Below are 14,126 nucleotides of genomic sequence, written 5' to 3'. Positions count from 1 at the left end.
CTCTTTCTTTTTCTATCTCTATGGTGTAGGGCTCACACACAGGATGTATCAGAACACAGCTGTTGAGGACCGAATACTGTGAAAAGAAGTTATGGAGCAATTACACTAGAGCATATGAGTAAATACTGTAGAAATAATGGTAATATTGCACATGATCCAAGGAAACATAAGCACCTTTGGCCCCATTTATTTTTAGTGGGAGAGTTACACGCATACTGAAATATATCCATTTGAAACCCTGAAGCTTAAAAATGCTCAGGAGTAAGGAATTGTACTCTTCTATTGTGTCGTGTCTCTAGTGTACTTTATGAGTTAGCTAGTATTGTAAATAGAGGTGTGCATGAGTGTCAGGGAACTGCCATCAGCTCAGAGGCGAGAGGTGGAAGAGCAGTTGTGTTACAGGGAGCCTCCAAAGATCTTGCGAAGCAGTTCTTCCTCTGGCGAGGAAGGAAGCCCGGCCTCCAGTGGGGAAGGGGCGCAGGGATCAGAAGATGCTAGGGAGAGCCTCAACACTGAGCCTGAACAAAGGGGAGGGGAGGCAAGTCCCCCTTTGCCAGCGCCCACGTTGTGCAGTAGGTAGGTTTGCGCACAGAGAGAGGAGGAGAAGGATGGGGGTCACATGACTGTTATGCTGGGGAAGGTATAAGGACCGCCCACTCCCAGATTCTGCTAGCGACTGAGCAGACATGGACTTGAGACGCTCTGCACTGTAAGATAGTTTGTACAGATACTAAAGTCTGGAAAAGACAGGTTGGAGTCTTGCCTGTTTGCTCTCAAGCAACCACACCACCACCTGACAATGAGATTTAAATCCTGAGCCAAAATGGAGTGCCTCAAAGGAATGTTGGGCTTGTCAGAGGCAAAGTAGGAACTGTATGAGGTAGCAAAAAAACCAGAGTCCCTGGGGTGCCTTAGCAATCCAGATGTCAAAAAAAAAAAAAAGGTTGCAGAGACGTATCTGCTAAAATCAAAACTTTTTTTAAGGTACCTGGCAGAACTTCCCTGCATCTATTTGTCATTTGGCAGACTTTATCCACTCTGTAGGGGTCAGCAAGCTTGCAAATACCATCTACTTCTGCCAGAAGGGATAAAGGGTTGTTTTGTTTTTCCAGTAATGAAATGGGGGGGGGGAGGGGGGAAATGAAACAGATTCAGATAGACTTTGAGGCAAACCAACCAATGTACAAAGCACTTCAGATTGATGCCGGCTGTTTTCTAAAATGCTGAACCAAATCTTGTTGTCAGTGCACACCCCCGCTTCTAAACATGTTCCATAGAAAATATGTTAGCCTTATATTTGCCACCATTATTATTTTGGGTGACATAATACGGTCATGTATTTTCTGCACTGGGGGATGATGGTTCCCTGGATAGGCTCAAGACAAAGGGCATTCTGAGATGGCATTAACGTTGGGGATTGGATCGCTTCAGCATTCTGAATTATCCATGAATGTGAGATACTTCAAACCATGCTGACTGGGGGCATTCAGCGGAGCTCATAAGGATCATCTTGCGCTATGTTCTTTATATGGATCACTTCCTGTTGAAGAAAAGGGTACCTGTTACCTTTCCTTAGAGTACTTTCTGCAGTCCTACTTGAGCATTAAAGCCACCAAGACTATCTGAGGCAACCCGGTCAGATGGGCAGCTAAGAAGAAGAAGAAGAAGAAGAAGAAGAAGAAGAAGTTATTATTTGTACCCCCGCCCATCTGGCTGGGCTTCCCCAGCCACTCTGGGCGGCTTCCAACAAAGATTAAAAATACATCAAAATTTCACACATAAAAAACTTCCCTAAACAGGGCTGCCTTCAGATGTTTCTAAATGTCAGGTAGTTCTTTATCTCTTTGACATCTGATGGGAGGGCGTTCCACAGGGCGAGCGCCACTACCGAGAAGGCCCTCTGCCTGGTTCCCTGTAACCTCACTTCTCACAGTGAGGGAACTGCCAGAAGGCCCTTGGCGCTGGACCTCAGCGTCCGGGCAGAACCATGGGGGTGGAGACGCTCCTTCAGGTATACTGAATATATTATTATTATTATTATTATTACTACTACTACTACTACTACTACTACTATTATCAGCATTATCATCATCCAGGAGTATGGGGAGCTTACACCTGGAAGAGTGCAATATACTAAGTCACAAAGACATCGATGAAACAAAGAGCAATTGTGCAGCACCAGGGGCACATCTTCCATTAATGGAAAATAAACGGGATCAGGGTCAGCTTGCGAGGAGGGCTGACAGTATGCAACACACTTCCCAATACTCCCAACAGTGGGGCATACCTGGAAGGTGAGGGCCAGGTGGTGAGAAAGTCAGGCATATGCAGGCGCTATGGTGGAGGCAGTCCAGCACTGCTTTTGGTGTATCCGCACAGTACCAGCCTCCCTGCCACTTTGCCTCTCCCCCTCCTAAGATGCTAGGTGTGTGCAAACAGCACTCCCTGCTGGCTGCTCCCAAAAGGATAAGTACCAAAGGGGACAAAAGAGCTGTGTTCAGTACAGTGGTACCTCGGGTTAAGAACTTAATTCGTTCCGGAGGTCAGTTCTTAACCTGAAACTGTTCTTAACCTGAAGCACCACTTTAGCTAATGGGGCCTCCTGCTTCCACTGCGCCGCCAGAGCACGATTTCTGTTCTCATCCTGAAGCAAAGTTCTTAACCCGAGGTACTATTTCTGGGTTAGCGGAGTCTGTAACCTGAAGCGTCTGTAACCTGAAGCATCTGTAGCCTGAGGTACCACTGTACTGAACAACGCCATGTGGAGAGGAATAATAATAATAATAATAATAATAATAATAATAATAATAAATTTTATTTATATCTCGCCCTCCCCAGCCGAAGCCAGGCTCAGGGCGGCTAACAACAATAAAACAGTACAAAAGTACAACACAAACAACACTCTAAAATCATTCATTATAAAATTAATTAAATTCAAGCCACTGGCCACCATTGGGCCAGAGCTTCACGAAGATTGCCCAGGGAGGGAGTCAGGCTGTGCCCTGGCCAAAGGCCTGGCGGAACAGCTCTGTCTTGCAGGCCCTGCGGAAAGATGTCAAGTCCCGCAGGGCCCTAGTCTCTTGTGACAGAGTGTTCCACCAGGTCGGAGCCACAGCTGAAAAAGCCCTGGCTCTAGTTGAGGCCAGCCTAACTTCTCTGTGGCCTGGGACCTTCAAGATGTTTTTATTTGAAGACCGTAGGTTTCTCTGTGGGGCATACCAGGAGAGGCGGTCCCGTAGGTACGAGGGTCCTAGGCCGTATGGGGCTTTAAAGGTTAAAACCAGCACCTTAAACGTGATCCTGTACTCCACTGGGAGCCAGTGCACCTGGTATAGCACCGGGTGAATGTGATCTCGCAGCGAAGACCCCATAAGGAGTCTCGCCGCGGCATTCTGCACCTGCTGGAGTTTCTGGGTCAGTCTCAAGGGCAACCCCGTGTAGAGCGAGTTACAATAATCCAGTCTGGAGGTGACCGTTGCATGGATCACAGTGGCTAGGTCAGGGTGAGAGAGGTAAGGAGCCAACTGCTTAGCTTGGCAGAGATGGAAAAATTCCGCCTTTGTTATAGCTGCAATCTGCACCTCCATGGAAAGGGAGGTGTCAAAGATTACACCCAAACTCTTAACGGACAGTGCTGGCACTAATTGCGCCCCCACAAGAGATGGGAGTTGCCCCCCCAATCCCATATCGTCCCGTCCCAGCCACAGAACCTCTGTCTTTGAAGGATTTAGCTTCAACCGGCTCCCACGTAACCATCCAGCCACAGCTTCCAGACATCTGGTCAGTGTGTCTGGGGCCGAGTCAGGATGGCCATCCATCAACAGATAGAGTTGGGTGTCATTGGCATACTGATGGCAACCCAGCCCAAAACTCCGGACAAGCTGGGCGAGGGGGCGCATAAAGATGTTGAAAAGCATCGGGGAGAGTATCGCATACTGAGGTACTCCACACACCAAGGAGTGGTGCGATGACAATTCCCCCCCAAGCGCCACCCTCTGTCCCCGACCAGAGAGAAACGAGCGCAGCCATTGAAGGACTGTGCCCTGGATCCCCACGTCGGCAAGGCGGTGGTCCAGAAGTTCGTGATCGACCATGTCGAAAGCTGCTGACAGATCTAGAAGAATCAGCAGCCCCGATCCGCCTCAATCCAGCTGTCTACGAAGATCATCTGTTAGGGCAACCAGAGCCGTCTCGGTCCCATGACCAGCGCGAAGCCGGACTGGAATGGATCCAGAGCCGATGTTTCATCCAGAAACCCACCAAGCTGCTCAGCAACCACTCTCTCAATCACCTTACCCAGGAACGGAAGATTCAAAACCGGGCAGTAATTGGATAGATCTAAAGGATCTAATGATGTTTTCTTTAAGAGCGGGCGCACCACTGCCTCCTTCAGTTCCCCCGGGAATGTCCCCGTGCCAAGGGACAAATTGATGATATCCCCAGGAGGGCCCGCACCTCGTCTGGACACACTCTAATCAGCCAAGACGGGCACGGGTCGAGAGGACAGGTGGTGGGCTTTCCAGCTCGGAGGAGTCTGTCCACATCGGCTGGGGATATCCAGTCGAAGTGGTCCAATACTGGAACCGAGGACAGTCGAGGGGCCTCCAGTTCCTTTATTGTATCCAAATTGGCAGGGATGTCATGGCGGAGCAACAAGACCTTATCCGCAAAAAAGCTCGCAAATGCCTCACAGCTGTGTGACAAATTGTTGTTTAAATTTGACTGTCCCTCAAGGGATGTTAAAGACCTGGTTATACTAAATAATTGCGCCAGGCGAGAGCTAGCGGATGCAATGGAGGCCGAGAAGTAAGACTTCTTAGCAGCCTTCACCGCCATCTCGTAGGTTTTCATAAAAGCCCTATAAGATGTTCTTGAGGCTCCATCACGGGCACCCCACCATACTCGCTCTAGCTGTCTGAGGTCCCGCTTCATTTTCCGGAGCTCCTCGGTAAACCAGGGAGCCCGGTTTCTGCGGGATCGCAGAGGGCGCTTCGGTGCGATCTCATCAATGGCTGCCAGGAGCTGGATATTCCAGCCCTCAACAAGCTCAGTCAATGAGTCGCCAGGGGGAGCAAGGTCCCGCAAGGCTTGGCGGAATCTATCAGGGTCCATCAGCCTCTGTGGGCGAGCCCAAATCGGCTCGCCACCTAAGCAGGGTGGGGGTGGAAAGTCAATCCTGGCTTTCAGAGCGTAGTGATCAGACCATGGCACCTTCATCGAAGGAGACATGATCACATCTATACCTACGCCAAAGTTCAAATCCAGCGTGTGGCCTGCTTGATGTGTGGGGCCCGAAACAAACTGGGAGAGCCCTAGTGTCGCCATGGAAGACACCAGGTCCAGAGCCTGTGAGGAGGGAGTGGCATCAGCATGGATGTTGAAGTCCCCCAATACCAATAGCTTAGGGAACTCCAAGGCCCAGCTGGCCACCGCCTCCAATAGGCCTCAAGGAAGCAAGTTTTACCAACTCTCAATAGGAAGCAAGATTTACCAATTCCCGAGGAGAAGGCATGCATAAATGTTACCACTATGTGGATAGTTCAGCTCAGATACCTTGACATGAACAAATGGAGGCAATGATTTGTGCAGTGCATAATAAGTTTATATCAACATGATATTGTCATAGCCTCTAATATAAGTGGCTTTCGAATGAACGTTCCCCGTTTCATAGAGAATTGGCCTATTAATAGCTTAAATGTCATAACTTGGAATAAAACCTCCATCTTCAGGGATCATATATCTTTGATTATATGAGATATCGAATACAACAATGGATGGCAGACTTGATTTTCTCTTGCTTGTAGCATTCCAGAGAAGTAGATTAAACATACTGATGTTCATTGTAGAATTGAATAGATAGCATAAGACAAATTGTCACTGGCAGGTCACAGTTCCCTTAATATCTGAATATTTTATCTTACTGTAGCTCAAAGTGAGGGTCTCTTGACAACCCCATCCATTGTAGCCACAGGAGAACAATGGGAGAAATTAAGCGTCACCCAGAGGCAATTGTTACATCAGGGCAAGCATTTTGGCTTGCCAGGCAGAACAAACCCTGTTCTCTCCCCGCACAATGTTCCTAGAGTTCGCTCACCACCCTCAAGTGGATGTCCTTGTGCAGGGCTTTCACTGGCAGAACTCACTGGTTGAATCCTGCCCATTTGACATATAATGAGACAGTCACATAGATGCCACACAAACAGCAGATGCAAGATTGTGCCTGATTGGTTTTTGATGCAGTAATGAAAGTGGCTGAAGTATGCCAAAATTGTATTCAGGCTGAATCTTGTACATGCCCTTAGTACATACTAGGGATGGGGGAGCAGTTTGATTAACTCGACATTTAAAAGTAAACCTACCCAATTTTCACTTTCCAAAACAATCTGCAAACCAAAATACAGCTTATGAAAATTCACACTTTTCGGAATTTCGCAGTGCAATTCTGAAGGTGAGAAATGTCCCCCAAAATGCATATTTTGATTCAAAGTGTACATGAAAATGCAAATATTGGTAGTGAAAAAAGCATATCAAATGCACTACATTAGGGAGAGTTTGCTTTGCAAAATGTGTGTATAAAGCAAAATTGCATACACAAACGTGCCTGTTAGGAGACATTCACATGAAAATGCTGGTGAATTTTCATGAGGCCTTTTAAAAAAATCACTAAATTGCAAACTGATGTGGAAAACTGAACTCAAGACTGGAAAAAATGAGCAATGGAAAGAAACAGAAATTGACAGACTCACCCACCCTTAGTATACACACACATGCCTTATAATGAACTAATGCGCTGACTTCCTGCAAATGATAGTGCTTTAATCTTGCAGTCTTCCACACACAGATGGTCTAAATCAGCGGTTCTCAACCTGTGGGTCCCCAGATGCTGTTGGACTACAATTCCCATCATCCCTAGCTAGCAAGGCCAGAGCTCAGGGATGATGGGAGTTGTAGTCCAACAACATCTGGGGACCCACAGGTTGAGAACCGCTGGTCTAAATCTTTCCCTACTTTGGGGATGCTGGGGAACCCAGACAATTTGGCTCCTTTCCATATGTGCAAACACACCAACTCCTCGGGGCCAAGGCAGTTTCGGCCCCCAAAATATATATTTTTGAAGGGGATGGGCCCCCTCAATAGTCATAGGACGTTGTGTGGCATCACGTTGGGGGCCCCAATCCTCCGGAGAAGCTGGTGCCTCTGCATAAGTGCCCTTCACCACATGCCCCGTACTGCCCCAGAGCTGTCCCTGAACATCCTCTCTACATGCCCCATGCTGACATCAGAGCTCTGATGTTGTTTGGGCTCAGAGCTGTGCACACCCTTTTAGCAGAGTCTCCATGACGAAAGATGCATACAGGAGAGCATATTTACAGCTTTATTCAACATTGTTCAGAACAAAGGAAAAACATGACTGCTTGCCTCCGTTTCCAGGAAAAAGCAGCCAGGAAAAAAGCTATATACAAATGGAAGTTCCCAGCAAGAAGCTAGAAGTAAACAGGCATATGACCCACAACAGCCTGTTCCCTTTTAAGGTGGAACGGAACTATATCCTAACAAGTAGGACCCAAGGTATCCCGTGTCCCTGAGACTTTCTCCCAGGGACCGTAGCATTGAAGCTTCAGTGACTTCGACCAAGTTCTGCATTGTGGTTTTTTGACGATTGAGAAAAAATGCATAATGGCTGCCATTTTTTCTGGGAGGGGGATCTTCAATTCTTAGAGATATGTAAATTATTTTGGTATCAACAACATAATTAGCTTTGCTAATAAGGGATTGAATTATATGTTTCTTTTAGGAAGGTTCAGAAAAGGCCAATTGAAAATTGCTGATGTAATAAAAACTTGAATAATTGAAAAGGGAAAGGGAAAGTAGTAGATACCAGTGAAACATAAACAATATAACAGTATTTCCACTGCCTTAGAAGTCTAAAAAGATCATAGATAGAAATATTCCAGTCATAGATGATTCACTGTTGAAAGTCTCTCTCACTCTCAGTCGGAGGCTGCTTTCAGCATGGGAGCGGAGAATTCCCCAACTTTCTGCACTGTCTATGCCTTCCTTGCTCATGGGTGATTGTACAGCACAACAACCTCTCAGCAAACTAAGGCACAACTTGTGCTAGTTAGTCATTGCCGTGCCACAGACTTCCCTAAGCAAGAGAATTAAAAAGTAGTTTGCACTGCATTATACCCATTATACTGGATTTCAGATTTCTGTCTGCTGTAGTGGTACCTTTGTTACTATGACACCTCTGCCCATGGAACAGCAAGTCAGCAAGACCCAAGCACGTTTAGATATTGCATGCTCCCGCAGCTAAAATGCCCTTTTTTTTGTATCCAGTTCTGTCTAATATACACATTTTTTGTGACACATTTCCCCCTAATGGAATGCATTTCTGTTTGTTACTTCCAGGCTGCAGCCTCTTGTTGCAGGAGGTCTCACTTGTCTTAAAACCTATCTCAGGGATGGATTTTGCTCTCATTCCTCCAATAATTGCTTCTTTTGGAAAATCTTTTTTTTTTTTTTTACTCCCAACACTTCTTTTAACTGGCCCATTCGGTTGGCTCTCCACCTAGGGATCCCAGAATGAATGGAATGTCTATTTAAATTCTTACAGGCCTTTCATTTTATTCAGAGGAGAAGGCGGATTGTTGTGCATTTTCTGGTGAGAACTAAATTTCCCATCATTGTCTATAAAGCGGACCTACTTTCTTCTTCTTTGGATCCCAAGGGAAATGAGCAAGAAATGGGTCAGCTACCTTCTCCCAGGCAAGTACAGAAGAGTATTTTGTGGGCAAAGACAGCAGTCCGCCTCTTATTTGGCTGAACTCAAAACTGCTTGAGATATGTAGAAGGAGCGGGAGAGTTCAGTGGTGTTTTTCTGAGAGTCATAAAGGAGAGTACCTAACGCGGGGGTCAGCAACCTTTTTCAGCCGTGGGCTGGTCCACTGTCCCTCAGACCATGTGGTGGGCCGGACTATATTGGGGGGGGGGGGAATGAACGAATTCCTATGCCCCACAAATAACCCAGAGATGCATTTTAAATAAAAGCACACATTCTATTCATGTAAAAACACCAGACAGGCCCCACAAATAATCCAGAAATGCATTTTCTTTTAAAGGACACATTCTACTCATGTAAAAAAAAACAATGCTGATTCCCTGACCATCCGCGGGCCGGATTGAGAAGGCGATTGGGCCACATCTGGGCCTTAGGTTGCCTACCCCTGACCTAACACGTAGCCAGTTGACTTTCAAACTTGACTGTTCTCTCATTTTGCTCTCTGGAAGTGTGTGTCTTAATGATAGACAACAGATGTTTGCAAAAAAAAAAAAAATGTATTTCCTCCTTATCGCTAATTTATTAAGATTTTAAAAATTATCTATAACTATAAATAATATAATATAAATAAAGGAAGAGGGTGGGGACTACAGTTAAAGTAAAACTTTTGAAAAACAGATATATTTCGGGGGATTAAAAAAACTATCAGGAAGAAGAGAAGCAAAGGCAGCGGTGTTGGGCCATAAGAAAAACAAATCATAGTAGGGAAATATCTTTATTACCTCAACAAAATGCCACAAATTAGTGATCAAACTTTTGAGTTCTTCAAAGCCCTTTATCGGGCTTAGGTGTTAAGGAAAATTGGGGCGGGGGGGGGGGAGGAAGGCTGACTTTGCGTTGAAACCATAAAGTTTACATTGGTACTGGTCTTTAGCTGAAGTGTAGGACAAGATAGCAGATTTATCATATAAGGTTCTTCTAGGTGCTTTGCAGTTTTTAGATTGCACATAGAAATCCTGAGAGGAAGAAATAGACAAATAGACATTGTCCAATTCCCAATTTTTTAACAGATATAAAATCCAGCAGTTTTGTAGCTTTAAGCAAAACACACATAGGGAAATGTGGTAATTTTTATATTTTCAGAGTTGGAGATTAATTTTAGGTAGTGTACTAGGTTAAAAAAAGAGTAAACTGAAGTCAAATTAAGTAGCTTTTCCTAGCGGCTGGAAGGGAATTACCTTCAGAAAATAAAGCCCCATCTCCCTATACTATAAAATCCTCTTCCTCCAGTTTAGGATACGTACTGTTTTTGAATGGCTGAATCCAATACTCTCCAAGTCATTCAAAAAGGAAAACTAGCTGTGTTGGCCTGTAATAAAAAAAATGCATTAAAAGAAGTATCTAAGAATTAAAATTTGTCCATATTGTTGTAGTCTTAAGGAGTTTGCTTTTTTCACTCAGGATATGGAAAGTGGTATTTCATGTTACTCATTCTCAAGTTGCATACATTGAAATGCATGCATTGATTTTACATATGAATGAGCAATATACAGCAATATACAGTAGCAAAGAAATACCGTATTTTTCGCTCTATTGGACGCAGTTTTTCCCCTCCAAAAATTGAGGGGAAATGTGTGTGCGTCCTATGGAGTGAATGCAGGCTTCTGCCATAGCCGCGTGCAACCCCTCCGGCAGGGAGAAGCTGCACGGGGCTATGGCTTCTTTAGCCCTGCGCAGCATCTCCCGGCAAGGACAGGCTGCACGGGGCTAAAGGGGAAGCCAAAGCAGCGAGCGGGATCCATCCCGCTCGCTGCCTTGCCTTCTTCCATAGCTGCGTGCAACCCCTCCGCAAGGAGAGGCTGCACGGGGCTATGGATTCTTTAGCCCCACGCAGCCTCTCCCGGGAGCAAGAGGCTGCAGGGGGCTAAAGGGGAAGGCAAAGCAGCGAGCGGGATCCATCCCGCTCGCTGCCTTGCCTTCTTCCATAGCTGCGCGCAACCCCTCCGGCAGGGAGAGGTTGTGTGCAGCCTGTATGCTGCTCTTTGGGGCTGGGGGGGGAAATATTATTTTCCTTGATTTCCCCCCCTAAAAACTGGGTGCGCCCTATGGTCCGGTGCGCCCTATGGTGCGAAAAATACGGTATACATAAATGAAACATGCAAGCCAAGCCAAAGAATCAGATCTGTCACTTGTATTATGACAGTGGTTCTCAAACTCTGTTCTCTGGGCCACACCTTCAGAATAAAAATGTGCTCATGCCACACCAAAGTTTTTATTGATAAGAAATACATTGCAAAACAAAAAGAAACAACTCCTATCAGTGCTTGATTTACAACATAGGGCAGAACTAATCTGAGACAAACAAACTCATCATAAACACAAAGAAGCCTCTCTCTTTGCTTTCATATTCGTCAGGTTGAAAATCCCTGCTCACAACAATTTGATGTGAAGAACTGTAGAAGAATAGCCAATGCTGTTCACCAGCACTCTGTTTGAATGGCAATTCCAGATCACAACTAGGATTATGGGTTCATGTTCAGGTATATCAGATATATTCTCTGAGTTAAACTAGTTCCATCTTCCTTTGTTGTGTCTTAAATTCTGCTCAAGTTCCATTAAATCAGGGACTGCCAACCATTTTGGGCTCCTGGGCCCATCTGCAAACCCTCCACACACACAACCAAGCAGACGTTGCAGCTTGTTCTATTGGGTGCAACATAATACTTCTGTCAAGTCAAACTTCAGTGTGTGTAGTGGGGGGGGGGTTTACCCTGCGGGAACCAGGGAATGCCTGTGAGCTTATGTGTACCTATGTAGATAATCCCTGTGTTGGATTTTCAAGTGGGAAAGTAGGATTTAGTAAATATCAGAACTATTCCGTGCCTCACATAAAAATGAAACTGAACCACAACTCTGAATCCAAATTCTGAGTTGGATGCAGCAGTGGCCTTCCACAGTTAGAAGCCACAGAAGAAGGGGTGTTTTGTGTCATTTCATGAGGAAAGTGCAACTAAATTCGGATATGCTCTGCTTCTTGCACAATGTGCTGTGGAAGCAGCAGCATGAGAACAGCTGTAGAACCAAACTGCTATAGAAGTGTGAGATTTTCTGCAGACACATTGTGATTGTTTTCCTCCTGCTTTGAATTCAGTCAGCTGTACTTTTTAGTTCTGGACCTAAGCATTGTGGCTCCATATATATATATATATATATATATATATATATATATATATAGTGTTTTGTTAAAGGACTCCTAGCTACTGGTCTTCGCCTAGACATCTCAAGATGTTCCCTGTATTCATTGTGAGATTGGTGACATTTTAACAAAGGCTTTCTTTCTCCGAAGGTTAATTAGTCATTGAAGTACCAGCTGTAGCATATAATCATTTGTTGGAAATGGTTAAGCTTCTGGAGAATACGCTGCACAGATCGTGTATGGCAGGGAGGAGCGGTGGAGTTCAAAAATAATTTACGTGTTTTTGAAGCTCTTTTGTACATTTATGGAGGCCTGACTTTCTTTTTTCTTTCTTTTTTAAAAACCTCTTTATATCATGAATCACAGTTTGTTCTAAGCTTTTCCAGAAAAAAATGGATTTATACTTGCCCTGACTCTGATCCAGTGTCAATAGGTATGATTCCCCCTATTAAAAATGAGAGGGTAGACTTGAAAAGGAAAGCAGAGTTTATGGAAGACAGAATAGAGCTTGTATTGTTGGGGAAATGGGAACACAATAGTTCAGGAAGCAAAAGTGCAGCTATTCATTTGTCTTTTTAAAAAGAGCTACATAATGCTTCGTGCCAATCCCTTCTTTCCCGAAACTAGTTTCTATGCAACCTTGTTCAGCCAGGAAACAGGAGGTGGATTCAGTCCTTGAAAGAAAAGTAGGTGGTTTCTAGAAAAACCATTGTGTGTGTGAGAGAGAGAGAGAGAGAGAGAGAGAGAAGGTTCCAAAGGCTGAGATCTCTGCTACTGCAGGTGCTGAGAATCCCTTAGTGCAAGTATATCTTCCTGACGAAAGACTTACAGTATTTTGTTATGCACATCTTCTTCCCATGACGGACTCTCCTAGATGTTCTAGGCTGTTTTATTTAACATGGTTTCATTCAGGCTCTGAAAAGGGGTTAGACATAATATATCATGGACATAATATATCTTGATTTCGGCAGTTGACAGTCTTCCTTGCTGACCAGGTGGTAAAAAGTGGGCTGGATGCTACTCCAGTTAGGTGGATCTACAACTGGTTGAAGAACCATACGCATTGGGTGCTCAGTAATGACTCTGTGTCACCCTTGAGGGAATTTTCAAGTGGGGTGCCACAGGGTTCTATCCTGGGCTCTCTGCTGTTCAGTGTTTTTATAAATATATGTGTGAGGGTGTGCATGAGATAAATTTACCTTCTAGAGGAAAAGTTCATTAAAGTCTTGTGAAGAGCATCCCAAATATTCATCTTTACAAGGGTTTGTAGAGCTGCAATGTATTTCAATACAGATCAAATATTAATGTCAATAAATGTTTAATGTATAGAATCCCTATAAACTGTTACTAATGGAATGTCAGGCTTCCCCCCTTGTGGGTAGAGCAAAGGGCAGATTGTACAGTATTTCACTTTCCATGGGTTAATTAGATTTTAGGTAAGACTTTTATTAAAGTCCAAAGATAAAGTTTAAACAGGCTTCTGTTTTTATTAGATTTGTTCCTAATATAATTATACTGCCCTCCTTAATAGACACACTGATCAGTTCACTATAAATTGGCTTAGTTAAGCTCATTATTGCTATAATGTAAATGTTAAGTAGTGTTTTAACACTGATATTAACGATGCAACTTGTTTAAGTCTCCCTAGTTTGTTTTCATAACAAGCAAAGAAAACTGAAAACTTCTAATATCAAATAAGGAACTAATGTTTATGTGTCAGTGCCAAAACCCCATTGCATGTATCGGCTGCTCGAAAAATCACATCTCTTATGCTACCCTTTGTCTATGGCCTATAAAGTCCCAACTTCTTTTGCCTTCAACAGGATATCTGTAACTTACAGTCCTTAGTTTCCCAACTAAAGAATATTAACATTCTGTGGAGAACTAGCGGGGAGCTGTTTAACATATTGCCAATACTTTCAGCTTTATCCTCCTTTGTTCCTTCTCATTGTGGCAGGGGGAGAAAACAGCAGACACACAAATGATGTGCAGAATCACTGGAGCAAGAAGATTCTCTTCCTGTGAGACCAAGTGGCCTGGTTTGCACATCAAACCTTGGCTTAGTGCAAAAGCGTGAACATACAGGCTCCAACAAACCATGGTTTGTTCTTGGTTACAACTCATGGCTAGTGTGGATAGAAGTTAACC

The 14,126-nt window shown here is 44.5% G+C and overlaps 1 protein-coding gene across 2 annotated transcripts in view; it reads left to right on the top strand.

The window, feature by feature from the left end:
- KCNN2 (potassium calcium-activated channel subfamily N member 2) overlaps nucleotides 1-14,126 on the top strand; it is a 91,389-nt gene that overhangs the window by 65,459 nt on the left and 11,804 nt on the right. The gene's annotated exons all lie outside the window — the stretch shown is intronic.

This window comes from Podarcis erhardii (genome assembly GCF_964252035.2).
Source record: "Podarcis erhardii genome assembly, chromosome: 11".
NCBI classification, from domain to species: domain Eukaryota; kingdom Metazoa; phylum Chordata; class Lepidosauria; order Squamata; family Lacertidae; genus Podarcis; species Podarcis erhardii.
This window is presented reverse-complemented; position numbering and strand designations above follow the sequence as displayed.